This window comes from Pinus tabuliformis, chromosome 7, assembly GCF_031772625.1.
Source record: "Pinus tabuliformis cultivar Carrire ecotype Pingquan chromosome 7, CPIR1, whole genome shotgun sequence".
NCBI classification, from domain to species: Eukaryota; Viridiplantae; Streptophyta; class Pinopsida; order Pinales; family Pinaceae; genus Pinus; species Pinus tabuliformis.
The window spans coordinates 725,603,234-725,620,319 of NC_142293.1; positions in this window are offsets into that span (position 1 = coordinate 725,603,234).

Here is a 17,086-nt window from a genome sequence, read left to right on the forward strand (position 1 = left end):
AGCCTCCTCATATGGCTTTGTGTGAGGCATCAACATGAATATGAAAAGGGAGGGCCTAGTTTTTGCCTTAGAGAATTGGTGCAATGGTTAACTTACCCTTTAGAATGTCTAAGGCCTCTTGACAACTTTTTGACCATATAAACTAAAAATCTTTGGACAACAACCCAAATAAAGGAGAGGCCAACTTGTTGAAGTCCTTTATGAACCTTCGGTAGTATCCATCTAACCCCAAGAAACTCCTGACATCTTTCTGCTTTTGCGGACATGGGACCCTTTGAATGATTGTTGTTTTGTTCAGGTCCACCTACAGCCCTTGCTGAGATATTGAATGACCTAGCATGGTCCCTTCAGTCATTAATAATTCACATTTTTTCAGACTAAGAGACAAGTTCATTTCAATGCATTTGTGCAATACTTTGCCTAGGTTAGTCAGGGCTTCTTGGAAATCATAGCCATAAGGTGTAAAATCGTCCATATAAATTTCCACCGCATCATGTACTAATTCAACGAAAATACTCATGACTGCTCTCTGGAAAGTGGCAGGAGCATTTCATAGACCAAAAGGAAGGAACTTATAGGCAAAAGTACCCCAAGGACAAGTGAATGTAGTCTTATCCTAGTCTTCTGGATAGATTTGGATTTGGTTGTACCCACTGAATCTATCTAAGAAAGAAAAAAACTTCTTCCCTGCCAGGCCATCCAGCACTTTGTAAATGAAGGGTAAGGGAAAATGATCCTTCTTTGTGGCTTTTTTCAATTCCTTGTAGTCGACACAAATTATCCACTTACCATTTTTCTTTGGAACTAGCACTAAAGGAGAGACCCACTGACTATCAAAGATAGGGTAAATGAATCCTTCATCTAGCAATTTTTGCAGTTATTCTTTGAATATATCTTTAAGAGCTGGATTCATCCTCCTTTGTGGTTGCCAGAGCATCTTACAACCTTCTTTGATTTATATGTGGTGAGTACACAATAAGGGGTGTACTCCCTTCATTTCCTTGTATCTCCAAGTGAAGGCTTCTAGGTTTTCTCTCAACATGTTGCATAGCTTTTCCTCTTTGAGAGCAGAAAGAGATGGATTAATTTTCAAGGTTTTCTCTAGGCCGAATTCTATGGTTTTGACACAGAGTGGGTTGGAATTGGCCAAGCATAAGTCAATTGGATGATTTTTATGGGTTTCCCTAACTTCTTCTTCTAATGGTAACGAACTAGGAGTTGGACTTTGGAGCAAGTGTTCAATTAAGTCATCCTCATCTTGTTGTCCTACTGCTATGGTTGCTTCCAAAGCATAAAGTTTGGTAGAATAAACCTCATATTCTTCCTCCTCCTATAACCATAAAGGTAAATCATGCTCTAGAGAAGGTTGAGCAGGAGGGTATAGGACTAACTGTTTGGACATATGCCCATTCTTGATGGTCACATTCCCAGCTCTGTAGATAATGTAAGCATCGAATATGGCCAACCATGGCCTCCCAAGGATGAGAGTGTAACGAGTAAGCTTAGCCTTAGGCTAGAGAACTAGAAAATCTACAAGGTACTCCTAGGAGTCAATCGAGACCATTACATCCTCCACAATTCCGTCAGGGGTGAGTGTGGAACGATCTGCAAGTTGTAGAACTATTGTGGTCTTCCTCAATGACCCTTGGAGGTTGAGATTGAGCATGTTGTCCTTGGTCATCACATTAATCACAGCCCCAAGATCAATGAGAGTGTGTGGGATGATGGTGCCATTGATGTGCACATCTACTACGCTTGCAGGGTCCAAATATTTCAAACATATTACCTACCCCAACATTAATTCTGACAGCTTCCCAATGACATTGATTGTAGGGGCATCCCTTTTTCTTCTTCCTTAGATGCTTGAATCACTTCTCCTTAATAAACTAATTGTAAATGGAGACATCTTTTATTTCCTGGAGAATGGGAGTCTTTACACATAGATTTTTCAATTCTCCCAGAAGTTTAGTTTCTTCTCAGGTAGGCTGGAGTGGTTGGACTAATCTCTCAATAAAGGGTGGATTTACTTTAAGGTTTCTTTCCTCTCTTTCTTCCTCAACCTCCCTATGTGGAGAGGGAGGTTGGTTATCGGGGAGAATTCTCCCAGATCTTAGGTTGATCTCCTAGATTTCTATAGCATAAGCTAGGTATGATGTCTCTCCACCGTATACTTGTTGAGCTTGCCTATTGTTCGAGTTCGGATTTGGCAAGCCAGGCATCTAGGGTTGCTTGGGTAGAGAAGAGTGTAGGAGTTGAGGTTGGGTATGTGGTGGAGGCAATAGAGCTGGAGCATTGTTGTATTGGGGCCTCCACCCCTAGAGTGGTGGACTCCACTAAGGTTGTGGCGGAGCATAAGGTTGAAATGACTGGCTGGCTGGCTGAGAATGATATTGATATGCACAGGACCAAGGAGGGGGTGTAGATCAGGAAGGATTAGCATGGGTCCCCACGGAGGTATAGTTGTGGTTTGGTTGGGGTTGTAATATACATGGCATGACCCTTGCATACCCTGCTGGTATGGTCTAGGCCTAGGAGTTCTCCTTTGGTTGATGTAGCAAAGCTGCTCAGGGACCCCTTCAGCTCCTTGATATACAACTTTAAGTCTGGGTAAACAAGGGCACTTGTCTATGGAGTGGTTTTCTTCACAGACCGAGCAAATTTCAATACAATTCAATGGACATTCATTCTTAGGATGCCTCCCAGTGCATCTAGGAAAAAAGATGGCCAAGGCTCTCTCTGCTTCCTCTTGCTTCCTTTTGCTATTCATGGTGTCCAATTACAATGCAAGGGTTTGCAGCATCTCACTTTTGAAATCTTCCAGCACATTTCCAATTTCACCCTTGATGGATGGGTTGGAAGATGATGTGCTGGCCATAGGTTGACTACTCCTACCCTTTTTCCTAGCTTCCCTAAAATGGTTTCTAAAGACATTCTTGATATCCTCATAGGGTAATTGGTAGATATCCCCTCCTGCTAAAAAATGTAAGGTATCCAAAAGATATTCCCTTACTCCTCTGAGCAGGACCAACTTAGTCACTCAGGGTCAAGTTTGCACCTGGCACTTTTGTAACTGAGATGGAATCTTTCTTCATAGTCTTCTAAGGATTCACCCTAGCCAATGGTCATCCTGAACACTTCTTCTTTAGTATCCTTTGACCTACAGTAGTCCCGATATTTGTTTTTAAAAGCATGTTGCATCTGAGCCCAAGTGGTGATGCTATCTCCTGGTAAACCCATGAACTAGCGCAATACTGCATCCTTGAGGGTAGATGGAAACAATTTTAAATTTTATCATCATCTATATAGTCATAGGTTCAGTATATAATAGCAAATTCAAATAGGAAAGTGTCGAGGTCCTCTGTGTTCAAGCCATGGAAATGAGGTAGGGCAGAGGGGCTTATATTCTTCATCTTGGTGTCCCTATTGGTTTCCCTGATGGGGAAGGCACCCTCAACTCTTTCTCTATTCCCTCTGTCAATTAAGTTTTCAACCATTGGTTCAGTAGGAATGGGTTCCTCTTCTTCTTATTCCCCTGTAGGGTCTTCAAATATGTCAAGTTGCTCACCTAAATGTTCCTCCAGTTCACAGCCACTGAAGAAGAGAGAAGGGTTGGTTGTTGGATGTAGTGGGGGTATTTGGCAAGAACTTTCCTATGAGGTATGAAAGGAAATGTTTTTGGGTTGGCTTTTATAAGATTTTTCTAAGCTGGAAAGTACTTTGAAAAAATGAAATTGTTGATTGAATGAAAACTACTAACAGAAAAAAACTACTTCCTGAATTGAAATTCTACTTGCGGAATGGAAAGGAAAGTAGATAATGACAACTGAAATAAAGGAAGATACTAGATTACTTTTGCATAAATAAACTAATGGAAGAAAATTTGAGACTAGAAATAGAATAAAAGAAAGAAGTAATCACATTCTACTCAGACACCTCCCTGGAAACAACGCCAAAAAGTGATGAGCGCTAGTATTGCAACAAGGATGCTTCAACTCCTGGGCTACCAACTTTACTTATCAACCTGGGGTTCGTACAAACTTGGAGATGAAAGTGCTATATGCACAAGTAAAAGTGAAGGTCCTGCCTATTGTCACTATTCATATGGCGAGAAACCCTAGGGTTCCAAGCCAAACTTCTATAGAGTCAGAAGAAGCTTGATTCTCTGATGGAAGAAGAGAAAATTTATTCTAAGAGAGCTACTCTACTGCAGTAATGAGGAAAACAACAACATGTAATGCTAAATCACACCATATCCTAATTAACCATTTAAATAGCTATGCTAAGTAGAATTGTTAAATCAACACTAACCTAATGTTGCTATCTAAGTTACAGAAATAAAGAGCATCAAACCATACTAATGTGCGAGTAATAAAACTAAACTAAATTTGTTTTCACTTTTTTGGTTTTCTTTGGTAAAATTAAGCATGTAATTTAATTGTTCTTGTGGATGTGATAGGTGGATGGAAGGTGGTTGAGGATGGCTAGAACGTTTAGGGAGTGGTTGTATGGTGTGGAAGGGTCCTAGGATGCTTTTTGTGACTTCCTAGAATTCCCCCATCAATTCAGCCTCAACACAGGCCGTTTTAGAAAAACCTACAGGATGATCCTATAGGAATCACAAGAAACCTACAGGATACAACCCAGAGCTAATTATGAGGTGTTGGAGGTGTTGGGAGGCTTGAAAAAGGTGTGTGATGAGTGGGATAGGGTGTTAGAAGGTCTAGGAACACTCATGAGTCAATATCCAAGAGAAGAGATGGCTAGATTCACTCATTGTGTCTAGGGGAATTTCAATTAAAAAAGGACGAAAAAAACTAGTGAGGGTGATGATGGAACAAGAGATGGTTGAGGTGGATGAGGCGGAAGATGGATGCTGGTGATGAATTCTATACCTCCTCCTGAAGTACCTACAATTCTTAAAACATGTGTGTCTTCCAAGAATTATGCAACAAGATACATGCTCATCAACTAGAAAAGCATGAATCAATTGCCCATATTATGAATGAAGAAAGTGTTGAAGGGAATGAGAACATGAGTGAGTTCTTATTGCCAAAAGAGAGTGATGGAAAAAGATGACAATATAATGAACCAAGTACTAAATCTAGATAACAATCTCCAAAGCTCATGCAAGAACTAGAAATCTGTGTTTTGGGGGTTATTGAAGGGTATCTTCCTCAAGTCATGGTCCCAGAGGGAGGAGGTGAGGCTAAGACACCTGCTGACTCCTTACGGTGATCTTTTTCTCCTTGCTAACCTGATAATTGAAAGAAGGTACAAATGGAAGCAAACTAAAATACAACCAATCTACTCTACACTGTTGTAATGGAAATGCAGCTACTTAATAAAATGAACGATTAAACCATGAACCTATTATAGCATACATGTACAATAAAGAGGATCCTTGGCTACTAGGGTTGGGCCCTAACCCAAGAGCTTCAGCCCCCTGACTTAGCTTAGTGTTCGATTGAAACAAAACTCATTTTTATTATCAAACCCATGGATTACATCAAAAAACTGTCACAAGTCTTGCAGCTTGAAAATAGAGTAAAGTTTTACAATAAAAAATCTAAATCCTACTGAGGTCCTAGGCCTCTCTACTTATACATCTGAAGTCTCCAACGAATTCCTTAAAATTACGGAGGCTCGGCTCCCAAATTCAATATTAATTGGTGCTTTGTATATCACTTGCTCGGTTGCCTTCTAGTCCTCATGATTTGGTTGTTTTCACTCCAAGCTGATGGAGGAATATTCAAATGGGGGGTAGTAAATGAGGAGTATTTACCTCCTATAATTCCTCTCCCTTGTCCCATTCCAGTTTGGACCAAGGTCTTTGCCAAAATTCCTTTCTTTTATCCTTTAATCCTGCATTAAATGCACATTAGGCCACAAAGGAAAATATCCAACTCTAACTCCTCCCATAAACAAAATATAATCAAAAGTATGCAATAAGTAGTGAGAATAGTTGGTTTGACTAATCTAGGAGGTGAATTAAGGCCCATATAATTACCCAATGATGAGGCTCATCAATATTCTCAACATGAGCAACCTAAAAGCACCATCATTCTGCACATAAAATTAAATAAAAAATCTAACCCAGAGGAGGGAAATATTCTCTTCTTCTCACAACAAAATATTCTCTCAAACACACAATGAGATGTCAATTATCTGCCACAAACAACACAAATTTTTAATCTTCTTCTCAACTCTATCTTTGATCTTTGCATAAAATGCTCTGATATAACTATGCGAAAACTATGTGAACATCTATTGCAATCTCTACTCACTCTCAATGTCATCAAAATGGCATGCTCTTACACTCTCAATAAAACCAACCAAATAGACTCAAAGCATTCATCTATTTTTTTTTTCTTTAATGATTAACTTAGTAAATGCTACAGGTTACGGATGACTCAACAATTCTTTTCGCACAGTTCATGTTTGGTTGAGATAGGCTTATTGACCAAATCAAACCAATTACACCACTAGAATTTTAATATGTTAAACTTTGATAAACTTATAGAGACCCAATGACTTGTCTCAACCTCATTCTGGAAAATTATGACCATAAGCTTTACCACAATACCAAAATCAAGCCGAGTTGCATGAGGAATGCAGAGAAATTTTCATGAAAAAGGTCAGTTGCATGCACAACACTAGCAAAAATCAACTAGAGCTCTTTAGTCACTCGCACAGGCTTGTCTCGTAGTGACTGGAAACTTTCAATCACTCGCATGACGAACCGGCCCAAACTTCTTCCAGAGCTTGAAAATCCTATGTAGGACCTTTAGAAGTCACTGACACCTACGCAGCACCTCACCAAGTAACTTTCATATCATTTTCATCATCATAAGTCAAACTAGATTGACTTAGATGCCAACTAACAACCATACTAACACCTGGGCCATCAAATTGCTCCACAACAACTCTACCAATAGTATGCAGCTCTAGAACATTTCAGACATCCTCCAACACCTATACAACCATATCAAGAATTCACTAGCACATATTGTATAACCTCTCCAAACCTATTATATAACATCATCAACATGAAATATGTAATATAGGACATGGAGACCTAATGAACAAGGCTCCTCAACTCTAACTCCTATAGCAGTCGCCAACACCTGTATGTAGCATCATGATTAGGAATATCATAGGATACCCAATATATTCCAATCTAGTACACATGAAAATTACCATCTACACATCATCCATACACAATCCACCAACAACAACAAATACACATGCACAACCAACTCACCTGCAACCCAAGTGTTAGAGCCTAGATTGACCTCAAGCTGAAGGAAGGCAATCCTACGATAACCACAAACCGAGCTTAACCTGGTAGCTAGCCCTACCAGGTAGGGAGAGGGCTCTCTCCTTACAAATCTTAGTCAAGATGACTAAATTTGGTGAAGATTTTAGGCTAGGTATAGTAGCTCAAGGGTTTTTGATTGAATTTGTTCATGTTTTTTTTAGATCAGGAGTAGCTAGGCAATTTTGGGTTTGGGAAACTAAGGTAAAATTGCAGGGGATTCTATGGGGCAAGGTAGGTATGATATTCAACACCTTAAGCTCGATGGGGTGAAAGGATATACCGGTGAGTAGCTAAGAAGAGCTTGAGCAAGTCAAGAATCCTTCCTAAACAGATGAAAACATAAACTACTGGTGTTTTCCCAAGGTAGAGCATCAAAACCTAATGTATTCCACCTATCTGACTTGAAAACAACCAATCAGAAAAGATTACATAAAAGAGGCATACATAAATAGCATGAGAACAAATTAATAGAATAGGAAACACATGCTAAAGGCCATACCATAGGAATCCCACAAAAATAGCTGCAACTTTATTAGCTTCCTGCCAAAAATGCTACAAAATGATAAGAGTTCAGTACATGAGCATCCAGCTGAATCCAACCTCTCCAAATGACCAAGAAAACACATAATATAAACATCTAAACTACTCATCCTAACCTTCAGGGGTCGAATCCATGAGAAGAGAGGTTGTTTCAACCATTTCCCAACAAGGACCAGGAATATAGGCAGTCAAACAACTTGCCTCTATAAGTAGGGAAACTGATTCATTTGCCTCAAAACTACCTCTAACTAATGAATCTACCCTCTAACATTGTTTTACCATTACATTTACATGCCATGTCATCAATTAAATAAGTAAAAACAACCATGAGGAGAGAGAGATGAGTTTCCAGTCAAAACAGGCGAAATTTTGATTTTCTAGGCAAAATGGTCAAAAGCGCAGTGCCACTGGTCAAATGCATAGTGCCACTTTCCACATAGTTTTGGGGCATTCCCCTTTACCAAATTGAGCCCAAGATAGCGCATTGGAAATATCTTCAAGTCTAGTTTCTATAACACCTAGAATTTTTGAATTTGGAGGTAATTTCCCCCCTCAAAACATGAATCTCCCAAGACTGCTTCTGTGTGTCCAAAAAGAGGCAGAGAGGTCATTTTTTGGTAGTTTTTTGACCTTTTGGTGACCCAGATTTGCTCCAAAATTGCTGAAAATTTCCATGTAGCATGATCTCATCCTCTTGAATCCAAAAATTTCAACCATTCCTCCATCTGAGGCCTCAAGCAAAAGCACAGTGCCCGTGGCGCTGTGCTTTTTGGAAAAATTTCTGTGTTTAAAATTTCAAAATTGCAAAAATGCCAAAATTTTCCAAAATATGCCCAAATTTTGGCATGGGACACCACCATTAGCTTCTTTGATGGGCTAGGGAGGCTTCAGCCAATAACTTCAACCTATATTGCTCTTTTTTGCTTTCGAGAGCTCTCCTTAGCCTAGTCTTTAACTTCTTGATCCTTATGTTACATATTCAGTTGGGGTCATGTAATGATATGCCATGTGCCGAAGCATATTCTTGTCCCTGTTGGCCTTTTCAATTAGTCTCTCAAGGTGTATTTTGACCCTCTCAAGCCAAATTCCCCTATAATTTTCAATCTCTTGCTCAATAGGGGTAAATGTGACATGAGTCTCTTTAGCCTTTTGCCCTTTTGCTTTACCTCTTTGCTTCTTTGTCACTTAGCCTCTTTGCATCCTTGATTTCAGTATTTCAAGCTCCATGAGAACTTTTTTGTCACTCAGTTGTTTGTTTTCTTGTTTCAAGTATTTAATGACAAACTTGGCTCTCTCTAGGTTATCTGACAAAGCTTGTATTTGAGCCTCTCTTTCCTTTATGATGATGTCTTTGATAGTTTCTTCATCCTGGGCCTCCAAATCAATGATATCATCTCCATGATGAGTATAGTGTTGTTGTGGCTCCTCATGCTCAATTAGGTCAAAGTCTCTTTCCTCCTCATCACCAAGATCTTCCTCCTGTAGTTTTCCCTTGCTTTTGCTCAGCTACTCAACCTGTACCTGTTTTGTTGATGTCAAAGGTAAAGCCCCTTCCACCCTTGTGGAGATAACATTTTCCTATGGCCTAATGACGAAGGCAAGCCCCTTCCACACCTTGTGGAGCAAGCACTTGCCTAGTAGCTGCAAAAAGTCTCCTTGTGTCTCTCTGATTGTCAAATACACTGGCACCTTAGTAGTTTTTGTTTCCTTTACCTCTTCCCTTGTTTCTCCTTGGCTACAAGGCCCACCTTCTTCTTGATGCACTGGTGAAGGGATCTATCGACCTTTGAACATCTCATGAGCAATGAAAGTCTTCCAACGAATGATAACAAGAATGAGATGGTGAAGAACAATGATTTTGATCAAAGAGTAATGTTAGATGTTGTTAAACTACTAAGGGTATGGCTTCCTTTGCACAATGTGAGCTATTTTGTTCAATATTTCTAAACAAGAAATATGGGAGATTCATGATCCTTACCCTAGTGAAGTGCATGAGGAGTCGAATATGGTAAGCATACAACCAGGAGAATCTACCTTCACAAGTGAAATACTTGATGATAATCTTCATCAAGGGAGCATACCTGTTCTCCAAAAATTTAAAAGGGAAAATCCTCTTCACCTGGTTTCTGTATTGAGGCCTAATGTAAGGCTCATAATAATCCTCATCAACGTCTTGACCCTTGTACCATTTTTCACCCACATTAGGAATTCTAGTGGCCTCTAAAATTGTAGCTGATGATATTGTGAAAGTTACTCCGGCAAGTGTCACCTCATTGTTATGTAAATGAGCCACAAAAAGTTTGGCCAACTCATGGTGAAACTGAAACCTTTCCACCATTTCACAAAATTCAAAGCATGCTTGATGTCTAAAAGAAGAAACTACAAGTGGGCAATCCTGTAATTCTCTCAAACTGATGGGCTCCTCTTTGATGATTTTTCCTCCTTTATGACGCTTCCTCTATTGTCTATGTCTCTCCATGGAGTTGTCACTAAGTGTCTCTTCTTCATACTCATAATCATTGTCTCTGTCCATGTTTTCCTATGGCTTGAAAAATATGGTTATATATGGATAGCGTTATCGATAATGGTGTGGAGGAATGTAGTGGGCAAAATGTATGGATGAGGGAGCCTGGAAAAATGTATGTGTGGTGGGGATTTGGGGAGAAATAAGAAGTGGATAGGGTAGGAAAACAATAGTAGAGATGAGGGTTTTAGTTCATGAGGTAAATTGTAGGAAAACTATGGTTTTGATCTTGGAGATGAAAAACCAAAGAAACTTGATATAAAACACTAGATCACAAGAGATATTAGTGTACTTACTTGCAAAAGAGGTAAACTTGGAAATTTGAGGTGAAATTGGTGTTTTGAGGTGATTTGGGGTTCTGCTCGGCAAATCGCAGTGCCACCTATAGGATCAAAACACCTATCTCAAAGCGCAACGCTTGTGTATTTTTACACTGCGAAAATTCTCCAAAAACGCAGTGCCTAGGTAGAAGCACAGCGCCAGTTCCAGGAGCACAATGCCTTTTGCAGGTAACCTTTGGAGGCCTTCCTGATGTCCAAATTGAGCGAGAAATAGCTCGTTGGAAATATTTTCGAGTCTACTTTCCAGAACATCTTGAATTTTTCAATTTGGAGTTTAGCTTCCCTATCCAAAGTCTAATCTCCAAGACTGGTCAAAATGTGCAGAATGAGGCTGCCAAAATGCAGAGTGTTATTTCAGTCAATGTTTGAAGGTCTTCCTAAACTCAAAATTAAGCTCATGATAGCTCATTGGAAATATCTTTGTGTCTAGTTATGATTTGACTCATCAAGAAAGTCATTTGGTCATTCCATCTAGGAGAAAAGTTGATTTTACCAAGGTCACTTCAGAGATGCATCAACCTTCCTGAGGCAAATCATGTTTTCAACATTTCTCCCAAACCATGAAACTTGTGTAAAACCTAAAAGAGGGTTTTATTCTTGGTTCAATTATGGACAAAAACCTCTCTCTCCCACTTTTGTCAAATTCATCTTTTCTTGCTCAGAAACACAGTTTGAAGAAAAACTATCCTTTATGTGTAGTGAACGGCTTGTTCCTTCGAATTACTTCTCGATAAATGATGGAGACCTGATGTTTGATGATATGAAATGGCCTCATACCTTTTGATATCTCTCATGCCTCCTCTACTCAGATATCGTTTCTCCCATAGCCAACCCTAGCTCAGTGGGAGAGGAATTTAGGGTTTTAGTGCTTGTTTCTCTTTTGCTTTTACAGGTGAATTGGTGCTCATGATGACTTGATTTTTGTAGTGGCAGGTGCTTTGGCAACATCATTAGATGCTTAGGAGTAGTTGGGAACCAATATTACATATGGAAACATAAAATTACATAAGAAATGAAGATAAAAACAAAATACTCTGTTTTCACCTCAAAACAAGTTTTGAGGTGAGAACTACATTAGGCTTTCAAAATGATAAATTATGGATTTACCAATCATTATTGGCCTCCTCATGTCCTTGCTGATCATTATTGGCATGTAATTATTGGATTTTACCATGGTGGTATCCTAAAACCTAATGAGACCAAACCCTAAGACCTAATGAAATGAATTGCAAAGTGAACATGAGCCATGACTGAAATATATGAAAGATGATTAGCAAGTATAGATCATGAGGGAAAATTGAAGTAAACCCTACCATTAGTGAATCCATGACCTAATGGAATGCAAGCTCATCAGTATGGGACTCCTACTATGAAATGCAAAAGACCATATTTTGATCACTGATGGCAGTGTGAAGACATTGACACTAACATTGGCTCCAATAGGGATGGTAGCTCCTTGGAGGTGCCAAGAACATCATAGACCTAGTAGCCTTATCCATTGGACAATGGAGTCAAAACACCTCAAAGACCAAAAACTGATACAACGCAAGCTAAGATTGACTCATGACTTGAACTAACTCTGAAACTAGCTTGAAAATGAATAAAAAAAATGACTCAAGACTTACTTAACTGAAACAAAGCTTTTTAATTGTGGCAGACCATCGCGATTTGAGGGCTTCAAATCATGATGAAAACCACCTACCTATGATGAAATATGTACAATCATGTGAAGTGGGCCTTCCAATGTAACTAATCCACTAGATGGCTACTTATTGAAATTCTGCTCTCACCTTCCCCGAGCATAGAACGATGTACATGTAGGCAACTCACAATAACAACTGAAACCAAGGCTTATGCTAACAAACCAGGCAACATTCATATTCTCTAATGCTTGCAAAAGAATGCCAAAGGGATCTTGAAAATCCTGAAGCACTAGTTTGTCTTGAGATCCAACAACAAAAATACAAGTACTCCCTTCATTCTGATCTGAAAGAATAATTGGTTGTTGATTGATAGGAAGTCATAGAGAAGTATAAGCTTCTGCTATCTCAGTGTTGGTTGTAAATTCCTCAAGCATGAGAAATTCTGACTCGATTTCTGGCATATCGTCTCTCTTAGGCTCATATTCCTCAATTTCATAGTCTAAGTCATTCTTAAACAGAAAACATTCTTCAAGATTATCAAACATGACAGACCTATCATCTTCATGAAAGAAAACAATATCTGTTCGCTGATCTATAAACCTAATTTTAAGACTGTCATCATTTTCAAAAGTGGAAGAAGCTTCACTAACACTTTCTTGACTATGTGAAATTGCAAACCTACATTAGCTTGGGCTGTAATATGACCTTTCAAGAGTTGATCTATCTCATCTTCAGATAGAGGAGAGAGTACTTTTTGTTTTCTTTTGTTAAAACAGTAATTGTCTTCTTTCCCTCTGAAAGATTCACAAGGATGTTGAATATCTTCATTAATTTCAAGCAAAGGAGTATATAAATTTTCCTCAAACTGATGATTCATTTCATGTGATTCATGTTGACTATCAAGATGCAAAACTCCTTCATCTTCAAGCAAAGAAGAAGCTACTATATGTTGATTATTGTTGAGTGATGGAAAAGGTATGTATTCACCCTTTATTTCTTTATCTTTTCCTTTGAATCATAACTCCTTTACACTCTAAAATGGTAATATGTTAAAGGATTATGGTAGAATTGAGGAGATTTGTGATTAATACAAAATAATTGATTATTGTCTTTTTCTATACAGAAAATGAAGGAAATGGAAAACAACTATCCGAGAGGAAAAGATAAAGTAGAAGCAACTGTTGTCCCTTCCCCAGGAAGCCGTATCCAGAAAAGGAGATCAAGATTGGAGCGCATAGTCCAGGAGAAGAGGGAAAGTGTGGCATCAGCGTAAGAAGACAAAACGATAAACTAGAGATCAAAGATAGAGCGAATACATCAGGCTCCTTTGATCCTGAGGGATTGCTACTTCAAAACTTATCTGTACTCTTGATATATCTGCCTGGCCGTTATAAAAAGGGACAGCACTTGTCACCTAGGGTGTGGATTATCATATTGCAGAACTTATTGTTGTGTTACTACTTTGATCATCGACTCTCGTTCATCAAAACAGAGTACGATTGCCTGTAAACATTTTCACATGATCAATATATAAGTCAGTTGCTATTCCATTCCTTTGTACTGAAGTAGCCTAGCGGTGCTTCACTAGCAGCTAAGGGCCTGGCCCTAGTAGATCCACCTGCTATTTGTATCATTACTTTACAATTCCAGTCGTGTGATGGTTTGATTTACTTTCTGTTTCCTTGAATCGCATTGCTTTACAGTTTCCTGTCTTTACAATTTACTATTCTAACATTTTATGGAATCGCTTTATTGCATAAGTTGTGATTGAATCACGTTGTTGTTCCTTTCCATCATAATGAGATTATTATTCTTGACAATTTACATTTTTATTCATAAAACCTCACTGTTCATTACAGATTTCCATTCATTTCCATTAAAATAATTTTGTTGTTCATTCCCATTAAAATAGCTTTGTTGTTCATTTCTTTCCTGTGAGTATTTAGTTATGTTTCTTGAGTGTTATTGCAGTAAGCGTATTTTCCATTTTCTTTAGTAGCATCATTTGAGTTAATTTAGTTTCCATTTCCAGATTAATTGCTTTAGTGTGGAGTGTAAGATCAACAACTATAAAGGAGATTGGTTATCACTGCCTAAGTTCTCAGATTGGGGATCTTGTTTATATTTGATTTCATTTATATCAGTTGACAGAGGAAAGAGTTATCACTACTACATCCTTAACTAATAAATCGTTGTAGTTTTTTGAGTGAATGATTTAATTTCCAGAGCATTAAGTTTCTTTTGATTGCAATTAGATTTCATTTCAAGAATCTATTTACTCTTGTATTTAGCACTAAACTGCAAATTAGAAAACATTACTCTTGACACAAATTACCCACCTCAGACTGAGTACACTCTTGAAATAAAAAATTGTACCTGGATTGATAATTAATGTAGGATAAATAGGAGTTAAAAAGGCACCTCTTTATACCTCAACATTTTGGTGTCGTTGCCGAGGAGAGTGTAGCATTTGTTTCCTTCCAGTGAGTAGTGTGCATTTGGAGAGTGCCTGCTAGGAAAGAATTGGGTATTAAAAACGGAAGGTAAGAACCTGTGTACGGAGCATGTAACAACCCTGCTCCCCCGCCCACTTTCCACTAGATCTATTCATTCTTTTGGGTAGATATAAACATTTGAGTTGTTTACATGACTAAGAAGACAAACCCTGAAAAAATCCAATCCAGCTACCCAAACCTAACAAATCTAAGGGGCCGGTGACGCTTGGTCGATCTACTTTTATAGACGATATCATTAAGAAATTTAAATATCAGCCATCAGTAGGTTCTAGGAAAATTGCCTCTAGACAACCTACTAGTTCCTTTCGGGCCACAGGTTCACCTCTGTAGCCTTTGCTAAGGTACACAACAAAACAAAAGAAACTGAGCAAGAGTTTCAACAAGGGAACTTTAGCAATCTCTATGAAGGAGGAGGAGGAACAAGGGAAATAGAAGAAGTAAGATCCCCTCTTGGAGTAGTTCAAACACTAAGCAGCCCAAATAAGTGAAGTGTTGTCAAGATTATCCAAAACGAAGTTGAAGAACCAAAATCCCCCCAGATAATAGTTCAACAAGGAACACTCATTATTCCAGACCAAGGAAGTGTTGTCAAGGTCATTCCTATTCCTACTAGTCAACCTAGGAATAACTCCCTAGAAATCCCAGAAGGATATTGGCACATATTTGATCAAATCGCCCAGAACCAGCAAACACCTCAAACTTCCACACTACAATATCCCATTGTGGACACCGCAGTCAATGCACCTATGAAGGCCATTCCTCTCCAGCATATTCGGAAGATCCAGATGAATTTCTATTTGAATTCGATGTATTATGCCAGGGGTATGACTATACCACCGATCCCCAAAAAATAAAACTATTTCCCTCCACATTAAAAGGAGCAGCTTTACGATGGTTTATGGGGTTAGGTGGATGTGTTATAAATGACTGGGATCAGATGAAATGTGTTTTTCTAAAGAAATATCAGGATTATTGTAGGTCTAGAGAATTAAAGGATGAAATATTTCAAATGACAGCCAAACCTAGTGAGACAGTGGAGGAATATGTAGAATGTTTTTAGTAAAATCTCCAGAGATCTCCTTATCCATCTTTACCCTTGCCTGACAATGTGTTGAAAACTACGTTAATTAAAGGTATGAAAGAACAATGGGTTGAAACATTAAACATTATGGGAAAAGGTGACATATATCAAGAAAATTTTGCTGACATCATTGATTTATGTATCAGGAGTTCAAGAAGAAATACAATGCTAAAATCGACAGAACGTGACACAATCACAAGGGACAACAAGATCTACGGTGGAGGTGTAACTTGCACAAAAATTGGGAATCTACTGGAAGACTTCAAAATTGATATTCTAGGGACTCTAACAACGTAGCTCGACATTATGCAGGCGAAACAAAAGCAAGCAAAAGCGGAGCAAAATTTGGCAATATTCTGCCCTCGATGCAGAAAGAAACACAACCATAAAGAGTGCCATTAGATACAGTCCAAGTTTGTGCCATTTGCACAAAATACCACTCCACAAAAAATTGTCCCTCACTCCCACGTCTAAAAGTAGTCTATAAGGAAGCAGAAGAAGAAATAGAACCAGTGTACCTACTCAATCAGTGTCGTCAATGGCAGCCATGACAAATAGGTATGCATATTGATCCATACTCTTCTTTTCAGTCTCCTCAATATAATGCTCAACAATATAATGGAATGTGGTAGAATCAGCCACCCTTTCCCAGTTGGCCACAATAGCTATCTTCTATGCCATCTTGGAGAAATCAAACAAACCAACCCAATTGGACAAATTTCCCTTACTATCCACCATTTTGGCAAAATAGCACATACTCATCGCAGTGGTCACCCTCCACCTCTCAGAGTCAAAACTGGCAGTCGACTTGGCAAAGACCCACAAATTAGCTAGTGGGAATGATCCCCCTATCTCAACCCACACTGCCAGCACCATATGCATTGCAACAAAACCCCCAGACCAATTTAAGACCGCAGCTCCCAGCCCAACCCAACCCGAACCCCAACAACAGGCCAGTTCAATCTGTGAAACTTATTGAAGAACCAGAACTAGAAACTGAGTTAAGGGAATGCAATGACTTACAATTAAGATCTGGGCGTATAATAGAATCTCAGGGGGATAAAAATGTTCAAATTGAAAATTCGTTACCTTTAGAACACACACTACAAGAAGAGAATGTGGT